Source organism: Typopeltis vanoorti, chromosome 19 (genome assembly GCF_054136105.1).
Source record: "Typopeltis vanoorti isolate ZY-2024b chromosome 19, IOZ_Tvanoo_1.0, whole genome shotgun sequence".
Taxonomy (NCBI): Eukaryota; Metazoa; Arthropoda; class Arachnida; order Uropygi; family Thelyphonidae; genus Typopeltis; species Typopeltis vanoorti.
This window is the reverse complement of record NC_143567.1, coordinates 4,558,365-4,581,405: the sequence shown is the minus strand read 5'-3', so window position 1 is coordinate 4,581,405 and position 23,041 is coordinate 4,558,365. Positions and strand designations below refer to the sequence as shown.

The 23,041-nt window shown below is 35.9% G+C and overlaps 1 long non-coding RNA gene across 2 annotated transcripts in view; it reads left to right on the top strand.

The window, feature by feature from the left end:
• Positions 1 to 14,555, top strand: part of LOC150095828 (uncharacterized) — a 73,663-nt gene extending 59,108 nt beyond the window's left edge. Inside the window, exon 3 of one of the 2 annotated variants that reach the window (XR_016549908.1) lies at positions 14,382 to 14,555. This is a non-coding gene — a long non-coding RNA (uncharacterized LOC150095828). Of the gene's footprint in view, positions 1 to 7,851; positions 12,902 to 14,381 lie in introns of those variants that run through there. The other variant, XR_016549907.1, reaches the window with a different exon arrangement.
• The last annotated feature ends 8,486 nt before the right edge of the window (positions 14,556 to 23,041 follow it).

The window sequence follows — 23,041 nt, the reverse complement described above, 5'->3', positions numbered from 1 at the left end:
AAAGAAACTCAAGATAGATAAGAAAATAAGAAAAGAATTCAGAAATAATTAGAACATTTAATATAAGTATTCAAAAAATAACATCTTTACAGAATAACAGAAAATAAATTAAATTACATAAATATACTTGGAATTTTTTAAATTAAAATTTTAGGGTTTTCGAATTTCATATTCACAAAATTAGAAATAATGGTCTTAACGTCTAATTCCGCACATAAATCATTTTCAATAGCTATTAACGACAAACGAACAAGCCTTTTTAGTGACATGCTTGTTCTTAAGTAGGTTTTAATCAATTTCAACTTGGAAAAGGAACGTTCACAGCTCGCTACACTAACAGGTAAGGTTAATAGTATTCTTAAAGCAATTGAAAAGTTAGGGAAAGATAAATTATTGGACACAATAAAATTAAGAATATCGAAAGGGTTTTGAATATTTAAATTATCCTTTCGAAAAATTATCCTGGAAAGCACCTAACTCGTCATATAGTTCGGTTGCATTTACGTCTTTATTGTCGCTGTCCTTCAAGAGAATCTCTAAATCGTCACAACTTTTTCTTAAATCTTTTATTAATTTGTAGTAATCTATACAAGAAATTGAAATTATCATAATCTGTTTTTAGTTGTTCAAAACGTTCTATTAACGAACTCATTGCAACGTCTAGAAGTGTATAAAACACATTCACTCTAATTTATCTTTTGGCGATTCTGGCGTTTCGTAATGATGCTCGTAGTCAAATTGTCGTGTCTTCTTTCGTCGTCGAACTTCCGTACCAGTTTTAAATTCTTGTTCTCCATTCACCTCTTCACTCAGTTCTTTTGCCGTTTTTAGAACTTCTTTAAAATTTGTATCCGATCGATACTCGTGTAAGAATATTTTTAAGTTTTCGATAGATTCTAAAGCAAATGTAATGTTCATATTTTTGTCTTGAAGCATTTTACTCACAGGGTTTATTCTGTTAAGTAAATCATGCCAAGTTATAAGAGAGCAAATAAATTTGTAGTCCTTTATTTTAGCACATGTTTGTGCTTCATGCTGAGTTTCTTTATTAAAATTTTCATTATTTAAAATTTCAAAACATGCATCATAAATTTCTCCTAACTGATATCGTAGAGGGCGGATTGCATTAATTTTACTTTCCCATCGCGTTTCTGACTGTTTCAATGTTAAATTTTTTGCGAACTTTAAAAGGATTGCCCAACGTTTGTAAGAGAATGAAAAGAAATTGTATATTTCTTGAATAATTGCGAAGAAAATAATTGTATCTGCATTCACTTTGGCTGCATCGTGAATGATTAAATTTAGAGTATGAGCAGCACATGGCACGTAAAAAGCTCGCGGATTTTTGTTCAAAAGCAAATTTTAGAGCACATATTTTTTCCCTTTCATATTTGCCCCATTGTCCTTGACCTCGCATGTCTTCAATGGGAATGTTCCATTTTTCCAGTTGTTCCATTATTGTTGCACATAAACTGTGGAATCTGATATACCTGCAAAACCTAAAGTTTTCCCTGATGTTGACAATTCCATTGTCACGGGAAACAAAGCGAGTAATAATGGTCATTTGTTCTGTTTTACTTGCATCAGGTGTGCAGTCTAAAATTAAGGAATAATATTTAGATTTTCGAATTGATAATAAAATTGTATCCCTGATTGCGTTACTTAGAGTTTCCAATATTTCATTTTGACTGTCTTTACTCAAATAGTGTACTCTATTGTTTCGTTGTAGGGCTCTTTCAACATGATTTTCCATAACGGGATCAAACTTCGCAAACAGTTCGACTAATTTTAAAAAATTGCCGTTATTCCTTTCATATAATTTAGCAGATGATCCGCGAAAAGCTAAATTTTGGCTACCAAGGAATTTTATAATTTCGTTCAATATTTGTTTTCCATTTCATACATGCTTTGAGTCTGGAAATCAATAGTATCGTTTTTTAAATTTTTATCAAGTTCCTTCCATTTTAAGAAATTTTTCATGTGAGTTAAACTAGTCTCATGTCTATGCAAAGTTGTACTTACATTTCTCCAATCGTTATAACCTTCTACAAGACTACTTGATTCAGTAGGTGCAAAAAGTTAGCAACAAAAGCAAACAACAGAATTTAAAGTTTGGGAATAAATGAGCCATGTTCTCTGCACGAGCTCCCCGTTTTCCATTTTTCTATTATAATATGTGTCGCCAAATTTACGACCATAGGTATCTCTGGGATATATATTTTTCTTTTGAACAGGCCCCATTTCAATTAAAACAACTCGTCATTTTCATCAATATTTACTCATTCACCTGGATCTTCTAAATTTACAGAGACTAACAATGTGTTAGTTTCGCGGTCAACTAAAACTTAATCTCCCCTAACTGTTTTTCACTTAAATTATGCGTCTTGTTATCTTGTTCAATAGTTGCAATAATACTTTCATGCAAACTGGATGATTTGTACGGTTCTTCAACTCTGATTTCTGATGCATCGAGTTGGTTACAATATGCATCAAAATATTTTAATATTTTAACAAATTTATTAAGAGCCCCAGTTTGTTTCTTAATATCTGCTTCTTTCGCAGCATGACGCTTACGATTTTGTACACCGGATAACTTTTTTTTAAATTTTTGATTCCATTTCTATTTTATACCCACAAGAAATTATTACACAACACGACACAGAGACGAAATAATAGTCCGCATTGCGCTACTGTCAGTAGCCTACTGAGATGCGTACCATATGACTGGTTAACTAGCAACAAATGATTAGTACGAAAATTCGTTTCTGTGCATAAAAACCGTTCACCGTTTCACTTTAGATAGACTGCAGTAGACACAACATGCTGCAGGCAAGCATTTAGGCTGTTCTCGCTGCAAAATTGTAAACAGCCGGCTGATCAAAGAGGCGTAATATACAATTTTTTTTTAAATTTTTATTCGGTGTATCCGGCCTTATTTATTTTAATATTGATCATTCTAAGAATTTTTTGTTTTTATGATAAAAATTGTGTTTCTTAAAATGAACCGTGTGCCGGCGGCGGCGCACCCTTCGTAGCGGCACTTGCATGTACTGCATGATTGCCTGCTTCAGTCGGCCCTGAATGCAAGGGTATGGTGAGAACATAATAACATCTAGTAAAAAATTATTTGCTTTTATTGAAAAACTAACAATTTGGATACGTCGAGTTGAAAATGGTAAATTTGCAAACTTTCCCTTGCTTGATGAAATTGTTCTGGAAAACAAAAAGTCACAATTTTACCCGAAATTGTAATGCATTTGCAACAACTGATTGATTGTTTTCATGGATATTTTTACACGGGAGATATTGGCAAAGAGCTACTGGATCCATTTCTTTTTGATCTTAATTCTATAAACGACTGTAATTTAAATAAAAAATGATCTTATTGAAATGCGAGCCAGTGTATTCAAATGAATTTGAAAAATTGGATTTAGAATAATTCTGGTGTACTCAGAACCATTTCTACAACTGGCAAAGGCAGCATTGCAGACACTTCTACCATTTGCTACCATCTTTACGAAATGGGATTTTCATCACTTTTGCACATAAAAACAAAAACCCGAAATCGCTTAAACGCAAGTGATGATATGCGGGTAGCCCTTTCGAAAAAAGGAACCTCGCTTTCAAAATATTATTATGAAAAAGCAACAACAAATTAGTCACTAAAATTGACTAATATTTATTGAAAAATACATATACGTATATGTATTTTTCAATAAATTGTTTTGCAATAAATTTTCTTTTCTAACAAATAAAAAAACACATTTTTCAAGGGGGTGCGAGAATGTAAATTGAAGTTCACTGGGGTGCGGGCCAGTGAAAAGGTTAAGAACCACTGGTATAGACGAAGGGTTGAAACTGGTGATAACATTATTTGACTAGCGAGTCTCCTCCTCCAGAACAGTGCGTCACACTGATAGCAAATGTGCGTGCCGGGGACGTCACATTGGTTTGCGAACGGAGAAATGTGCTCGCCACACAGCGATGCGTCCGCTGCTTGGCGGACGCATCGCTGCGTATTTGAATAATCATGTTTACATTTTGTTAGGAGAGCCATCTGCAAACATATTTCGAATGTTTTTGTAACAAAAAATCAACCTTTTGTTATAAAATGCGACAAAATTACTATCAGAACGAATTTAAGAATTTTTTTCGCCAGGGTGTCATGTTTGTGAAAAAAAAGTCATATAAGGCAATATTTTTCACTTTTATTGGTGACTTGCACCGCAATCAAACTACGATAAATACTTTTATAAACGAAATAAACACAAACTATAAAGTAACTCTTTTTCAGGGTCATCTTGGAAGTAAAAAAATATACTACAGGCCGTACCGCTTCCGCAGGTAGCGGGATATTAGTTCGCTGTTATATGGCAACGGTAGTCGCAGACCACATGATAATTTCATTTTCCAAAAATAAGTTCCCTGTAGCAATTTAATGGTATGAAACATAATTCTAGCATCGGCGTGTAAGGAAGTATTAAAATAATTTTACACAAAATACCACGTGATGTGATAACGTAAAAAAATTTAAGGAACTATTTTATGCAGCATAAGCCTAGAGTACGAATGGTAAGAAAATATAGCTTATTCCATCACTTCCAAGATAAACTGAAAAAGAGTATAGTTGCGTTTATTTGCTGTGGAAATATCATGTCGTTCGTGCAAGCTGTTTTTTTTTTTCCTCAATTGAAAGCAAAACAGTCCGTCTCATACGGAGCGGAACGGTCTTTCTCCCCTCCCCGGAAATTAAAGTTCTCGGTCCTGGAGAAATCGTTCTCTGAACGATTTCTCCAGGACCGTGCAATTTGTTTCGGCCATAATTCCGACCAAAGAAAGCACTTTCGTTGCACTACTCGTACTACACCAGCTGATGTGTACGCCCGTATTTATTCCGAGCAGCCATTTGCTAAGAACCTACGTAGGAGGGGATGGTGCCGTGGCGGCAGACATAATCTCAGAGAAATGACAACGAACATCATCGTTCATAATAGTAGTTCAATAGTTCAAAACGAACTTTAAAAAAATCCCATACAACAAAGTTATTTCATTAAAATAATAGAGGGAGAGTACTACGAACGTTGAGTCTCGGAGTAGCTTTCAGAAATTAGGAAGTTGATCAATTTGTCTGAAGATTCAATCCCCAACACTCTACAAAAGTCTGTTCACTGCTTGCTTTCTTTGTATCAGCTTAAACAAGTAAACACTGAATGAAACGCAAATAAATAATATATAAAAATGCATAGCATTCCCACGGAATGCTATGATCAGTGTACTATAAATTTGACTCCCACACAACCTTTTACGTGAGGGAGTAATAACAATAATAATAAAAAAATAAATAAAAAAACCGTCCCTGATCAGAGAACAGGAGCATAATAGACATCGCATATCTACACACTCGAAAAGCAGATGTCTGACCATTCCGTAATATCATAGACTATCCCTATTTTTTTTTTTTTTTTCATTCTAAAATGTGAAACTTAAAACCTTCGCGAATTTTGACTTTCGTCAGTTTTTTTTTTCTTCTGAATATAAATTCCTGAAAATCTCTCTATGAAAGGATGACATTCTTTCTGACCCCCCCCCCCACCTCCAACAAACTCGGCATCGTTAGCAAAAAGTTCTATTCCTATTCTTTCCCTTTTTCAAACATTCGCAGTAACTTTAGTAAAGCAGTTGCTACAGGAGAGAAGGATCCTGTGACACCCAATCTTTGACATTGTTCTGTCACTTTCTACTATTTAATAGTCAGCTGCATCTCCTTTCGCTGATGCCATTCCATACGTGTTGTGTCCACTTTAAAAACGTACAAATTACCGGTGGTGGCCAACAAGACGATTGCAATTGATCACGATCAGCATTTTAAAAAAAAATAATAATAAAATAAAATAAAAAATTAAGATATCGTTAAACATATTTCTTATCAATTTAAAGTCGACTTGTACACGAAACACATCTTGTTCCTAGAAAACAGATGACGAAGAAAAAAAAAAATTACAATATTACACTGAGACGCGGTCTTTTCCTGAAATCCAAGTCATGGTGGGCCTCTCACGATGAGTCTGACTCCACAGAGTATCCCATATAGTAATAATAATTACTTCGAATTAAACTAAATATTAATATTACTTGAATTGGAAATAAATTAAAAAAAATCATTCAGTCAGTTATTCGCTGAATATTAAATTATCTAAGTAATAAAGGAGTCCTTTATTACTTAAGTAAAAAAGGAGTCTTTTTTAGGTTGAGTATGACTAAAAAAATACATCAAGTGTTTATAACTCTTACGCAAATCTTTTATCCCGTAATTCCTATGATATTTCCTAATTTATGTTGCATGTCGAGTAATATTTTTTCGGAAAATAAAATCCTATTCCCAAAAATCTGTAAACGACTCTTTTGGTTCTGCATTACTGCCAATTAACACGCGCAGCCTTAGAATAAGTAAGCAATAAGTCAACAACGGCCTTAGAATAAGTAAACAAATGATGCACGTAAGTATCAAAACAAAGTTGATTAATGAGTTTAAGTTTCAGGTAATTAGAGGTTAGTGACGTAAAAATTAGTTCTTCCTACCGTTACGGCAAAGTAAGCTTCTATGCGAACTGCATTGAAGTCTTACGACAGAAAAACAATATGAGTCATGGACAAAATTGCAGCTCATTTCGGCTTGCTTTTTACAGAGAGAGAAATATGAGTGTCACCATGAAGGAAAATTTCTAATTTGTTATTATGCTAACCTATTAATACGACGTCCGCGCGGTTAGCCTAGTGGCTTTGCGCTTCGTAACCATATGCCTGGGGAAGGAGTGTCCTAGGTTCAATTCCCGTCAACGACGTGAGAGCTTAAGGATCCGCCATAGCCAAGTTAGCCGGTCTTGGGCGTGGACAGCAGGGTTTTTTCCGCCAGTTTATCTGGTGTTTTTCATTCCGCAAACTGGTCTGAGGACACACGGATTACAGTCAGGAATACTGACCCATAGGTCTGATTCGTCAGCCTATGCCGGATAAAATTTGGGGGAACCAGATGGTACTGTGAACTCCCGTAAAAAGGGGGAACGCAGTATCATCACACGAAATTTATTTATTAATACGACTGAAACATTTACAACCACTCTGCGCGAAGAGATACAACAATTCATTGTTCTTCATTAATGTGTGCTTGATGTTTTGATTTAACGTGATCAGCAAATGGAAATGTAAGGATACCACCTCAGCCAAGAAATGCGCAGAAAGACGCATGACGCCGAAGGATGGAACGATCAACCAGGAGTGTTCAAAGTGTCATCGGGCTTACTACGTTAAAAGTTGCACAATCTCCGTTTTCATGGATGCATAGCCTTTGGAAATCTATAATATGGAGCGAGGGATCATTTTCCAATGAGATGGCTAATATGGGTATGTGTGGCACACACCTGGGTAGGTGGGCGGGAGGGGGGAACGGATGTACAATCCATACTAGAAGAACTAGCTCAAAACGGCTACACCTCCACACAAAAGTTCCTATTTGGGATGACACACTCGGGATAAGGAGGTTGCAGAATTTACCTTTCTGAGATGCGTGTCTTTCTTCATTCTGAAAAACAGTCCGGTGATCAAAAGAAGACATGCACACAATAACAGACGGATTAGACCAGGGATGGCCAACCTATGGTACATGCGCCAAAAGTGGCGCATTGCATGAATAGAAGTGGCGCACTGAACTCCAGAGAAAAATTTTAAAAAAAAATTGTATACGATTTATATATATATATATATATATACACAATTAACACACACAATAAACACACAATTAACCTACCACTAAATTCTATAGTACGCACTTATTATACTTGTTTGATCTTGAAGCAACAGGCACCGGGAAATGCTGACATGCGTCACCAGTTACTCAATCAGTTTACAGCTGACTCTCGTGTTATAACGTTCGATGAACTTCTGATTCGATGTGAGTAAAAAATTCCGTGTCTTCGAACTTATATGTTTTTATTAACAGTTCTTTAAGTTTAAGATAAGATTTCTGTTTTCATGAAGACTTAATATAGTTCTGTAATTTAAAAATAATTTTTTTCATTTTGAACGCGTATGTCAAGTTCTTGCCTGCTCCCCTAATTTGCTGATTACTGAAACCTGCATTTATTCGGTGTATTTGTTTGTGTGTGTTTTTATGTTTTTTTTTTATACAATATTTTTCCTTTTTAATTACGTATAGTAGGTTTATTCCTAAAATTTAACTGATCATCAGCAAAGCTTTCGTAATGAGGATGTTTGGGTTGTGTGTGTGATTGCCAGCTGATCGACTGTTTTATGGCAGGAAGCGATCTCGTATTTCATTGGACATAATATATTACGAGAGAGAGATGTAAACTCTCTATGAAAAAAAAAAGAAGATTTTTAAACTTATAGAGCTGTATTAGGCCTTCATGAAAACAGGAATCTTATCTTAAACTTGTAGAAATGTTTTTGAATGTTCATAATGTTTAAAGCAATAAAATAATTTAAATGAATTATTTAATAATAAGCTTTACTTTTTGAAATATATATATATTTTTGCAGTCAGTTACCCATTACTTTGCAAAAGAAAATGAGCAGAAGAAAAGCAGAGGGTGTTAGCAAGCACCAGTTTAATGAACTGTGGGAAAATGAGTTCTTATTTATTGCGAGTCTTTCAGGAAAACCGTTGTGCATTGTTTGTGAAAGCACTCTCTCAGATAATAGAAGACATATTCTTAGCAGACACTATAGAAAACGCCAAGCTGAATTAGAAGAAAAACTGAAGTTAGTTCCTGGGTCTGAGTTGCGGAAAGAATATGTGGTTAAGAAAAAGGATGAAATAAAAAAGAGACAAAATATATTTGTTAAACGAAGTTGTGAAAGTGTGGCAGTACTGGAGGCATCTTATGAAATTGCCTTTGTGTTGGCTAAAAAACACAAGCCTTTCTCTGATGAGAGGAAGTTGTTAGCCCTGTCTCGAAAAATTTGCAAAATGTCTTGGTGATAAGAATGTTGAAAGAAAAGTAAACCAAATTGCTCTGTCCAAGCAAACAATTACAAGCGCATCGAAGAACTTTCCCATGATTTTACTGAGCAATTAAAAGATCATGTTCATACTTGTGCTTTCTTTTCTTTAGCGTTGGACGAATCCACTGACATATGTGATGTAGCCCAATTAAGCATTCTTATAAGAGGAATTGATGGTAATTTTAACATCTTTGAAGAATTTATCGGTCTTGAGTAACTTCCTGGAAAAACCAGAGGGTCAGACATATTTGACAAAGTAAAGTCATGTCTAGAAAATCAACAACTAGATTCTAGTAAGCTCATCAGTGTGTGCACTGATGGAGCACCGTAAATGGTAGGTAGAGTTTATGGGACTGTAACTTTACTTGAAAGGTTTTTAGGTCGTTCTCTACTAAAGTAACACTGTATTATACGTGAAGAATCTCTGTGTTGAAACACTCTAAATTTGAAGCATGTTTTGATACCAGTTGTAAAGTGTGTGAATAAAATTAGAGCAAGAGGGTTAAACAAAAGCGAATTCAGAGAATATTGTGAACTGCTAGATATGGAATATGGTGATCTCATCCTTCATTGTGAGGTGCGCTGGTTTTCTGAAGAACAAGTTCTCAGTAGATTTTGGAAGCTGAAAGAAAGTGTTCGTAATTTTCTGGAAGAGAATGATGAACTGCATGAGGAAAAAGCCCTGTTTTGTGATGAGAAATGGCTATTTGATTTAGCATTTTTAGTGGATGTTACCAGCCACCTCAATTATCTATATTTGAAACTGCAAGGCAAGAACAATTGCTTTCTAGCTTAGTAAATGACATCAGTGCCTTCAAAATGAAATGAAAACGGTTCATCTCCCAGTTAGAAAATGGGGATTTAATTCAATTTCCACATTTAAAAGAACATAGTGAATCTGTTGAAAATAATGGCAACTTTACAGAATATACTTGGAAACTCAGTTTATTACAAGAGTCCTTTAACATTCGTTTTAGCGACTTTGCCGAAGAAGAAGAGTGCATACTTGCATTTTAAATCCCTTTTCACTTACTGAACAAAAAATCTCGACAATGCCTAGTAACATACAAATCGAACTTATTGATCTCAGAACCAATTCTTTATTGAAAATGAAATTTAATGAACTTCCATCACTCCCAGATGCTTCTGATGTAATTAATTTCTGGCGATCGTAGCCCTGTGAACATTTTACAGAACTGAGAAAATTTGCTCAGAGTCATATCTGTCATTTTGGAACTACATACAGATGCGAACAAGCATTTTCATAAATGAAAATGATTAAGAACAAACTACGGTCGCGACTGACTGATTTAAATTTGAAAAACTATTTGATGCTTTCTGTAACTGATTTAACTCCAAACATTACAAGCTTAACAAAAGCAAAGCAATTTCAAAAGTCAATAAAATAATTAATGTTTATCTCGTCCTTATATGAAATCCTTTTATTTAAAACTGCTAAAAGTGCCTATATTACCATATTTATAATAAATCATTTTATGCATAACTGATAAATATATCCATATTACCATATTTTAAAAGCGCTGAAAAGTGGTATAAGTTTGTATGGCGCATCTTAACTAAAAAATGAAAAAAAACTGACGCATGAACTATAAAAGGTTGGCCACCCCTGGATTAGACCGACCTGAGTAGTCCGGCTTCATTATACTACCCAGTTTGCATCTGCTGTCACAGAAAGCGTGTGTTGTTGTTGTATTATAATTTTTTCTTCCTCGTTTGTTTATGGGACTCCCACTCACGAAAATTTGCAAACCAATAGTATATTAGTGCGGTGGGTATTTTGTATTTTTATTCGTTTTTAAATATTCCGAAACCCTGCTCTAGAGACCAACATGGAGCTTTATCATGCCCCCAATAAACGGGGCGTTGGTCTCACACTGAGATTTGAAATTCTTCTCCCACCATCCACGTGTACAGGAAATGATATTGCATTGGTCTGTTTGCTAGATGTTCCATAAAATAATAAAAGTTGGTGAGACAGGACTGCCCAAAGCTGCTTTGTTTGTACAACTTATTTTGTTAGATACTGTGCATTTCATGTTGAATTTAAACAGGATGTTTTTAATACTAAATAAAGTATTTAATTTTGAATTACAGAAACTTTTCATTTTGTTCCTTTGCACTCTAATAGTGCATTCTCCTGATAAGTCAGCTGTCACCGAAGCTTTAGCTAGTAAAATGTTTTGTACTAACACATGGTGATCAAAATTAAAGTATTTCTGTTTAAGATCTTGTAGAGCGCCATCTAGTGATCTAAATACTGAAACTTTGCTTCATGCGGAAGCGATATCTGAGGGAGGAAAAAAGTAGTTCCAAAAATCATCAAATTTTAAAACCCTCCTGGCATTGTGCCGCAACTCGGCAGATGCCAGGAAGGTTTTAAAAGATGAACACGAATTTTTTCCTTCATTGTGTTTTTTAATAGCGTCCACAGTGATGGCACTACCCTTGCCCCAATATGTTTTGCTCATGAAGCTGTTCCACCTAAACGATTGGATGCACCCTACGAATTTCCTCACCTGAACAAATATTGAGGAGGTCCACTATCTCCATGTTCTCTGCGACGAAAGATTAGTCATTTTGAAGAAACAGGACCGATGGGAGTTAGCCCGGCAGAGGTCGCAAGCTAATCAGTTCACAAGTCAAGTGAATGAAGTTGCTACTGTTGGATCTTGAATGAAAAGATTTCCTTAAAGAAATAATTTATTCAGGATTCAACAAGTTTTAGTTAAACAACAACGAAAATGCTTGTACATAGGTAAAGATACAAATTGTTTAATGAATCATATGCTAGTACTATTTTATGTAATATTGCTTAAAGGTAAACGATGTCATAATTTTTTGTAAGAATTTATATTGGAAAAGGTATTCTTTGTAAAATATATGTTAAGGCATGTAAACAGAAGTTCAAAGTCCACTAACGAAAACCTCGGGTGAATTGCATAGCCTACTGTAAATTGTTTACCTGCGGAATGGCACGCCCTCGATGTTTTCCAGGAAGACGCGAATACAACACATGCGCAAAAGAGGGTGCGAGGGTAGAAGGTATAAAAGGGGTTTGCCCCCACCCCCTTTCGAGGGACTTTTTCTTCTTGAGGTCTGTAGCCTACTAGAGATTTTCTTGTGGAGTCGGAGAGAGGTCGAGTTCGGGATCGTATCGATAGCGTGTAGCTATTCTCTGCCATCGGGTTCGCGATATCGTACGGAAGGAACAGATGAGGAGACAATCGGTAGCCTTCAGAGTAAACTTGAAGGAACTGGCCGCCATATACGTCAACGTGGGTCGATCCGAGCCATGCTGTTTCTAGTCCGCGATGGGAAAGAAAGGCAGAACAATGAAGTCCAAGCCTAGCCTGTGAGACAATCGTCTAGAAGAAGACCGGACATTCCGTGGGACGAAGTAAGGATAAGATGACAGAATGGATATACTTCCAGAAATATGGTAATGTTAAAACCTTTTGTAATTCTTTGTTAAGGAAGAGAGAAATATTGTAATATAGAAGAAAAGAGATGCTATGTTTCAGAACTCTATATTTGTAGGAAAAGGACTTGAGCAAATATTGGATAGCAGTGTTTTAAGTCTTAGGGCTATTTCTCATGTAATTAATTGAATGAATTAGTTTGAATTGTTGTGAGTAATGATCTATAAAGTTACCGATGTGATTATCTTGAGAGTATGTGTAAACTAGTAAGGATATTTAGAAGATGCAAACAAAACTTTATGCTGTGAAATTAACCTATGATTGGATATGTTGTATGAATTACAGTTGCTTTATAACTTAGGATACCTCCATTCCAATTGAGTACATTGTTGTAAATGTGCAATCATAAGAATTTAATAAATGTATCTTGAATATCTTAACCTGTTTTGTGCCTTGAATTGAATCCAATGCACCCCTTGCTAATATCTAAATCTGAGCGGGAAAGAATTATATGACAGAGACTACGACTGCAAAATAAAGCATTTTAAGAGAGATAGATAAAATTGAGATAAAGAATAATTAATAGATTGATTAGCCTAGTATATTTTCTGAAGGTTACTCCTTGGTTAAGAGGAATTTCTAATCTAGGGATCTGGCTGGCGCAGCTTGATCAAATCAATATTGCCAGAACCTGATTAGGAGGTGACTCCAGACCGTTATTGCTGAGGATCGGACTCTATTCAGAAGTTGTTAATTATATAATATACTTCATCATTCTAAGAAACGGCCAATTGTGCGGATAGATTTTACTGTATATGAGAGAGTACAATGTTCTGATATTTGCACGTGTATAGACCATAGAAATATATAGTTAAAGTGATAATGCTACACAGTGATAATTTAAGATAAGTGATATAATTAGGCAAGCATAATAAAGTATAAAATAAAGAAATGTCACAACATAACACTACTGCCTGTTGTAGAGCAAGCCATGAATAACATGGATTGCATTGGATTCTGCAGTGCACGTGCTGTATCAAGACACATGGATGTGCTTTACACAACTGTCTGGAACATTCTATGGAAGATTCTGTATTTCTGTTCATTCAAGATAATCCTAACATAGGAGTTGCGCCCTCAACTTTGAAAGTCGACTGACATTCGCTTTAAGATTCCTTGCTCGAGTGGAGTTGGATGCCACGTGAACGTGGATGATTTTGTGAGATGAGGCTCACTTTCACCTGTCAGCTGTCAATACCCACAACTCGCATGCGATTCAACAAATGCCTTTCACACAAAATTACCACATGGTGCCGGTTTCGTTTATCATTGGACCATTCTTCTTTGAGGACCTTCGCCAGTCGGGTCCTGTGATCTGTCAGTTACTGCCGAGGGGTATCGCGATTGATAACCAATTTTATTTTGCCACAGCTACAGCAGCAACTGTGCATGGATTCAGTCATTTTTATGCAGGGGCCCTCTCCAAACATCAGTCGATCCGTATAGGAGGTTCTTCGAGAAAATTTCACGGAAGCCAGACTGATCAGCTCTGTGTTTTCCGCTGCATTGACTCCTCGTTCACTTGATCTGACCCTCTGTGACTTGCGGCTCTAGGGATTTCTCAAAAACAGGGTTTATCGGGTCATCCTGAATCAGTGGTGGCCTGCAAATAAGCACCGCGACACTGCAGCACCCGCAAGGAAAAAATTAAATTTTGTTTGTGTTTATAAATAATAACGATGCTTACAATAATAACGTAGCATATGATACACTGCCCAAACGGCAGTGTATCATATGCTTCCGCGCGTTATTTCTGTGAGATATGAACAGTTTATTATTGGTGCGTGTGGGTGGTGAACTATTTTTTGTAAATCTTATTTTATTTTGTTAAAATAATATATAATTATTTATTTATTACAGATACAAGGCTGAATTATGACGAGTGTCACTGTTGAAATATGAAAGAATTAAATTTTTCAATTATCGTTACACGAAACAAAAGCACTGCGATGCAATGCCGATATTCGTTTGCGCTTGTCATTGTTATTGATACGAAACTTTTATTATTGGTGTTTGTTCGTGGTGAGGATGAAATATTTTTAATAAAGCAATTTTTAACATGTAAATTTATTTATTAATAAATTCGTTACTGATTAGGAAAAAAAATTTTTTTTTTCTTTCTTGTATATGCAGCACTGCCACTTAAAAATTTCACCGGTCGCTACTGTCCTGCTAACTAGCCGGAATTGAAAGGCATCATAACGCAGCACATGCGCAACATCAGTCTGGCCCAACCGCGTACAAGTCGACTTTAACCTCAGTCCAGCCCAACTTTGCACAGTTGAACAAACTGTGCAAAGGATGCAGCCCAGGAAGAGCAACATATTGAACAGTACAATCCGCGAATGCAAAATAGAAGTGAATTAAAAGTGGGTTATTTATGCTTCTGTCGCTTTTCTCCTTTTTACATGCACAGAAAAAATTATTACACCTACAATAGGTGCATCACACAGCGCCCCTAGTGGTGAGTTTTGAACCTACCCCTTTTTTTTATTTATTTTTTTCTCAGATATCGCTTCCGTTTGATTCACAATGCATTCCTGCAAAGTTTAGTAGCATTTGGATCACTGGATGGCAATTTCCAATGTGTCCAATACGCACGCACGCACGCACGCACGCACGCACGCACGCACACCCACACCCACACCCACCCACCCACCCACCCACCCACCACACATTCGCGCGCTCGTGTGTGTGTGTGGTAAACAAAGCTGATTATCTGATTTCTAGCTTTAAAATTACATAAATATCAAAATTACGCAAGAATAATTACATATTGTATAAAATTTTATGATAATTAATTTACAGAAACCGATAGTGAATTTATATAACATATCTCAATAATTATTATACGACAGGGACTTTAACTTTACGTTCAAAGCGTTGTTTTTTCTGCCCTTTATCAATTTAATCGCTAATTATTTTCAGTTTCTGGGTTTACATTCTGGGTAAATATTCTGGAACTGGGTCATTTAGAGTATGCAGCTTGATCAGATGCCTTCTCGGGGCACGAGGTGGAGGTAAGTACGAATTGACAACATCGTCATAAACACTATCGTCGCCATCTGGGGGATAAATTTCTGGTTCTTGTTCATATTTCTCTTGATGAGTTTCTTGAAGTCAAATATTAAAATAAAAAAGCACGTTAAAATGCAATTATTTTTAAACTTAAATATAAAAATTACACTTAAATATTAAAATATAAAAAAGCACGTTAAAATGCAAGTAGCAATTATTTCTGAACACTTAAATATGTCACATAGATTAATGAACGAAACAGCTTCACTTAATTAAATTTTAATAATAAATAATCGGAAAGAAATTATTATTTCTATTTGTTTATTTTTTTTTAACCTGACTCCCACCTACGAAAGCTTTTGAACCTGTAGTACATCGGCACCGTGAATTTGCTAACGATTTTTTTTCTAGTTTATAATTTTTATATATTTTTGTGTTTTAATTTATTGCTTACCGATTCCGGAAACCCTGCTCTAGAAACCAACATGGGACTTTTCCAAGTCGCCTCAGGCCTCCAACAAGTGTGGCGGTGGTAGTGGTCTCAATATATTGTAATATATCTCAATATAATGAAATGCTCTTTTTTTCTTTTCTTCTAGTGAAGTTTAATGTGTGCTACTTAATTTAGACTTCGCTTTTTTGACTTTTTTTTTTTTTGGCTTTTTTTGACTGAAGACATAGCGACAAGGAACGCATGGTTCAACGTGTCGATGTGCTTCAAACAACCGAAGGAAGATTCAGTGTATCGGCTCTTAATACGTGCAAGGCACACGGGAGCAAATGAGCCCACAATGAATCTGCTCAATTTTGTGTCTTCTCGCTGAATCCATTTTGAACTTGAATCTTCCTTGAATCCATTCAAGAGGCGAAAGGACACGACCACATGTTATTATTAAGCACCAGATCTATTTAACTGTGAACGGATGTCAGCGGAAAAGGTGCTCGCCAGAGAATCGCTATTTGAAACAATATAAGTAAAACTTATACTCGTAGAAGTGGTTTATCACGATCTCTATATCTCCAATATTTTATGGTTTAGTGTTCCGTTTTTTAAAGTGTTTCTTAAAGTATTGTGCTCGTCGAATTTACGATTAATTTTGATTACAGTGATTGTTTCTGTTTTATCTTTTTAGCTTGGCATCAGAATATTAGCATTTTTTTAAATATCAACATTAAAAATGCGCAAACCTCTTTAGCACATCAGTGGCATGTGTGAAGACTACCCCCTAATACACTATGGACGCATTGTTCATTATGAGCGTAATGCTGCAATACAATATTACATTAATATTTGCCATTCAGCCAACAGACTGCGGGTTCGAAACGCAGGTCCGCCATGGAGATGGATGTTTGCGACTTTCTTTCGGTGGAAAATGAATTTCATCGTCCGGTGCGAGACCAAAGCCATGCTTATTGTAGGCCTGAGGTGGCTTAGAAAAGTTTAGTCTCTAGAGCAGTATTTCCGAATTAGATAAAATATAAAAAAATAATTAAAAATACCGTTGACTCGTCACAGTCGTAATGTACTGTTGATTTACAATCTTTCGTGAGTGAGTCACAAACACAAATCCTAATATTAAACTTATTTTTATAAACTTAATAAACATACTTTTGCTGGTTGACCAGCAAAAAAATAAAATAATAATAATAATAAATAAAATAAAACATATATAATAATAATAATAATTAAAATAACACCCCCCCCACACACAATTTTCTAAACTAAACATGTTCTCTTAAAAAAAAAAAAAGATCATTAGCATTAAGTTAAAAATAGAAGCTAAAGGACACAACCATGACTGATGCTCCTTCACAGCGCTGACTATACCATCCTGTCGCGTCTCTATAAGAAAGGAGAAATCTTAGTATTCAGATAATTTCCACTAGTTGGGGAAAGAAATGAAGATATTTTAAGAAAAAAAATCCCTTATCTTGAACACGAAATTCCAATATACAGTCAGTCAATTGCTCTGCAAAGCCTCTCATATATATCTTGTACAGGGAGCAGAGATCTGAGATCCACCAACTATTTGCCTTAAGAGAAATAGAGAGAGAGAGAGAGAGAGAGAGAAAGAAAGAAAGAGAGAGAGAGAGAGAGAGAGAGAGAGAGAGAGAGAGAGAGAGAGAGAGAGAGAGAGAGAGAGAGAGAGAACAGACAAGAAAGAAGGAAAACTAATGAGGAAAGGCTGAGACTACCAGATGTGCACACGTGACTTATAATTAATCGTTGTGCTACTGCCATTTCCACTTCAAGTTAGCGATGTTGATTTAGATTTGCGGCTGAAGTGACTCAGATTATGAGGCCATTGGATTATGTTTGCTAATTGCGTGTGTTCTAATGACCGGTTTGTCTCCTTTGCGGGATGAAAAACGCGAGTTTCCGGCATCCACACGCGTATGAGACCTGTTAACTCATCTTCATATGAAAAGCCCTGATAAAAGCTCCTAGGTCTTTCCAAACAAGGGGCATCGTCGAAAGTGACTGAGCTATGGAGACAGTTAGCGATGTTGGCCGGTGCTAACTGAAGCATTCCGATAATTTTTTTTGATAAAAACTCGTTGTTCTGAACTAATCCCAAGAGATGTGTACAGATACCACCATATAATCAGTCAAAATAATCATCATTTAGAATTAGGAATCATTTTGGAAATTGTTCCTATTCATTACAATTTTATTAGTTTCGGTTTCGTAACCACGTGTGATCATTTCTTGTCATATGTCCGATATGGAATTGATATTTATTTAAAGAAGAAAAAAAAAAGTAAACTATTTGAAATGAATTGTGCTTACTGGATATCTGATAATTGTACTAACTTCAATTGTTCTTTGTTCTGATTCATAAATGCGAAGTGTATGCACCGTAAATTCTCCGTAAGTGAATGCACCGTAAAATCATAAAGACATAAATTCTCCTTTTAACAAAGACGACAATCCATCAGCAGTTCTGATGGGTGATTGATAGCTGATGGAGAGAACGTTCGGTACCGTGGTAACGAAAAGAAACGAGAGAGAGAGAGAATGGAAGTTTGAGAAGGCACTAGAGGTTTTTTTTTTGTTTGTTTTGAAATACTTAATACAAGATTTCGAAAAATAATTTCAGTAAGGTGAATCCTTTAACTGAAAAACTGAAACCGTCCCTAAATGAATAGCAATAAAGCAGTTATTAAATAGACGTTCTGATTTAACTTCATTTAGTTAATTAATCACATGTGACATCAGTGGACGCAGTGTGTTCACTGGTGTACCTCACAGGGTTTGGGGAATGAAGCCTTCCGCTAGACAAAGTGGTGGGGTTACAGATGCCTTTTCCACACAGAGTTAATAGAACAATCACTAATATCCATGCCCATGGCGGAATTCGAACACACTGCCTGGAGAAAGGATACGCTAACCATTCGGCTAACTAAGTCGGCTTAATGCTCCAAGAAACGCTAGATGGAAAGCTCCCTATCCTGTCTCATGGACACTGTTGATGTGAATTATTTTCTCGAAACAAGTGATGTAATAGGAGCAGTCTGAAGCCATAAAGTGGCCTTAACGAAAAACTCTGCTTCGGAGCATGTTGTCTATAACGTATAATTCTTTACAAGAGAACAAAAAACTGTTTTTCTCTAGTAAAGAATTTGAAATTGCAAGCAATTAAATTGCTCATGGTAAGAATATACGCAGTGAAACAGCGAACGGAAAAATATATGCCGAATATGGAAACACTGCATAACCCCACGAAAGTTAAGTTTTACATTTTGTAAAAAGGTCTGATAAACAACTGACCCTAATGAACATTTATTGTTTTGTAGGAATTAGTTGTGAAAAACAAAATACTGTACAGCTGTCTCTTGAACAACGCGGTGGTTAGGGGTGCCGATCCCCTGCGTTGTTCGAAAATCAGAGTATAACTTTTGACTCCTCAAAAACTTAACTACTAATAGTTGTTGACCAGAAGCCTTACCGATAACATAAACAGTCGATTGACACATATTTTGTATGGTATGTATCTATGTATTATGTAATATATTCTTACAATAAAGTAAGCTAGAGAAAAGAAAATCATAAGGAAGACAAAATACATCTACAGTACTGTACTGTATTTATCAGGCTCCGAGCCGGGATAAAATTGGGGAGGAGTTGGGGAAATCAGTGGTGATGTAATAGTGGTGATGTAATACTACCCTGTAAAAAAATCTCACCAGGAACACTTTGTGGGCAATACCTACAAAGTCACCTATAGGGTCGGAAACAACTGAATGGGAAAAAACCACTGTATTTATCGATACCGTTAGTTTACGTCGTCTGTTTACGAGATGAATAGTATGTCTTTCAGTACCTACATCAATATTGTCTTATAGGATACAAAACACTAGATGTTATACGAATTACTAACGCTAGTCATCAAAAATGGAAAGATAATGTGAAAAAGAAATTCACATTTATTTACAAGATTCTTTTTTAATTGATATTGAATATGAATTTCATTGATAATGAAACAGCAGCAGCAGCAATATGATTGCTTTATGGCAGCCTAGTGCAACCGATACGATTGCTTCGCGGTAGCCTAGCCTATACACTAAGGAATGAATCGTTATAAAATTTTTATTTATGCTAATTAATTAATTAATTAATAACAGTTAATTGTATGCAGTTATGATTTAATACTGCATCTTTGCGTTTGTTTACATTTCTCTCGACTGTGAATAGTCATGTACGGTCTGTAAATGTTTGTGTACGAAACACATCCCAGTGTGAGATTTGCTTCGTAATGGTGTAGCATGTCAGATTTAATTGTTCGACGATGTGTTTTGGCCCTGAATTCGAATTCAGTATAAGGATGCAATGGACATTTTGAACTGAAGTTGAGTAGCCGGTCTCGTGTGGAAAGCCAATCATCCCTTAAAATGGATAAACTGGTGAAAAGAACACACGACGTTTACAACCAATACATTGCCTTAATTCCTCTACTTTTAATCCCAAATAACTAAAACGTTTTCTCCCTTGGTGATCATGGCGGAAAAACAATAGTATAATGATTTTTTTGTGTGATTTCCCAAACGAAAGGATGTAAACTTCAAGTGTATTAGTACCGGAATGGACTAAGGTTATTTGTTTCATTTTTAATAATTTGTATAGCTTTTTGTATTTTTTATTCATTTTTTACGTAGTTCGGAAAAACTGTTATAGAAACCAAACATCGAAAGTTTTTAAGGCCTCCATGTAGTGGATAGAAGTTGCACAACGGGCGAGGAAGTTTATCTACTGCTAAAAGACAATCTCTCTCTCTCTCTCTCTCCCGCACACGTACACAGAGGTCGCACAAGCTCGGACGTGCCTGAAACCCTTGATTTTGTACAGTGCTCTATCTAACAGTGAGTAATTTACTCTGTAGTGTCAGAGTTCTAAGCTCTTAGAACTAAAAATAGGATTATCTTAGAACTTTCATAGTTCTAAGATAATCCTGTTATCGTTCTAAGAACCATAATAGGATTAGCTGCTACAACAAGGACTAACACCTTCTCCTCCCCTTCCCAGCAACTGCTGCCACTGGGAGGTACAAAGGTCACAAGAAACAACCCTCAAAACAGTAAGTACACTATCTTAAATTTTGTATCTTAGAAACCGTAACAGTTCAGTGGGAAAGCTATAACACCACAACTTTAACACGTTCATTGTCAATCACGCGATATCGCGCGATGCGAGTTCTCACGAAACGGCCGATCACGCGTTATCGCGTTGACGTCGCTAACTAAATGAAAAAATAAAAAAAATTTGGCCACCACACGAAATTCCAATTTTCAGCTTGGCAATGAACGATATCGCGCGATCACGAGATGCGAGTTCTCACCAAACGGCCGATCACGCGTTATCGCGTTGACGGCGTTAACTAAATAAAAAAATAAAAAACATTTGGCCACCACACGAAATTCCAATTTTCAGCTTGGCAATGAAAGTGTTAAGTAACATTAAGATGGCGGCATGGGACGAATTAGAGTTCGAAAAGCTCTAGATTTGCTGTGTAACGTTGCCAAAGTAAGCAGTGATTTAAGAAAGGACATACTAACTGAAGTGAACGAACTAACGAAGGTATTTAATAAAATGAAAAATGCAACTAAAGTATCAACAGAACAACGACAAACAACCAGAGACAGGCTAACTTAGCTCACCCTACTCAGCTATACTCGCAAGTCATTAAAAACAATGCCAAAAACAAAGACGAATCCAAAAACAATCCTTGCTGTAAATTAATAGTAAAACCGGTAGCTCAACTAAACAGCGAATAAACCAAAAATATCAAAAAATAAAAAATAGATCCATTAAAAATAAAAATCGGAATCACAAAAATGAAAAGTATTAATACCAAAGGAGTGTTGATTGAATCTAAAGAAAAGACCGACAAAGACTTGCTACGTAACGAAATAGCTATGGAATGCAAACATACGTTAGTAGCAAATCCCATAAGAAACATCTTCCAAGACTGATAATATATGATATTCCCAGTGAAATTCATACGAGCAACCCAATAGACTCAATCTGCATGCAGAACGAAGAACTCTTCATCGGCGACACAGAAATTTATCATGACAAAGAAAAAAAACGAACAAGAGAAATCTAATTATAGAAGTCGATCCAACGGTGAGGACCAAATTGCTGAAAGCCAGTGTTAAAATGCTGTGGAGAATTTGCCATTGTGCAGACTATTAAGTGTTCTGAGGTGCTTTAACTGCAATAAATTTCGCCATCACACACGAGACTGCAGGGGGAAAACCACCTGTCCATTCTGCTCTAAAGAACATAAGTTCAGCGAATGCTATGAAATAAGTCCGAGATGAATTTCATAAATTGCCAAAATCACAACAAGCATGCCAAAACCGAAGACTGCAAGCACATGGCACTAAACAAAGACTGCCCGACATACAACTACTAGAGACAGCTCAAAATTCAAGACATAGATTATGGAAAGGAATAATAAAGCTTGTAGAAACAGCACCACTTCACTGGTATGCCTTCAAATAAATCTTCAACGCTCTATTAAGGCTGTAAATAACTTTACAGAACTCATAAATATAAAACATATAGGACTGGCATTAATACAAGAACTCTACAACATCAACAACAAAATATGCGGCTTTCCAAGTAATTATGAAATATTTTCCAAATATCTGAAAGAAAGAGAGCTGCAATACTCGTGGTCAACCCAGAAGTCGAGGCAATATTAATTTCACAGCACAGCAACGAAGATTCGGTACTTATTGAAATTACGTACAGAGGAATTAACACTTTTGCTGCAAGTATGTATCTAAACTATCACATTGACATAAAATACGACTTAGAAAAAATGGGCAACATAGTGGATTTTAAAATCAACTACGTCCTAATTATTGGAATAGATAGTAACGCTCTCTCGGTATTATGGTTTAACGAAAACACAAACAATAGAGGTAAAAACTTGGAAGAATTCTTAGCGTCAGATTCCCTACACATGCTAAACGACGACCGTAACACTTCATCA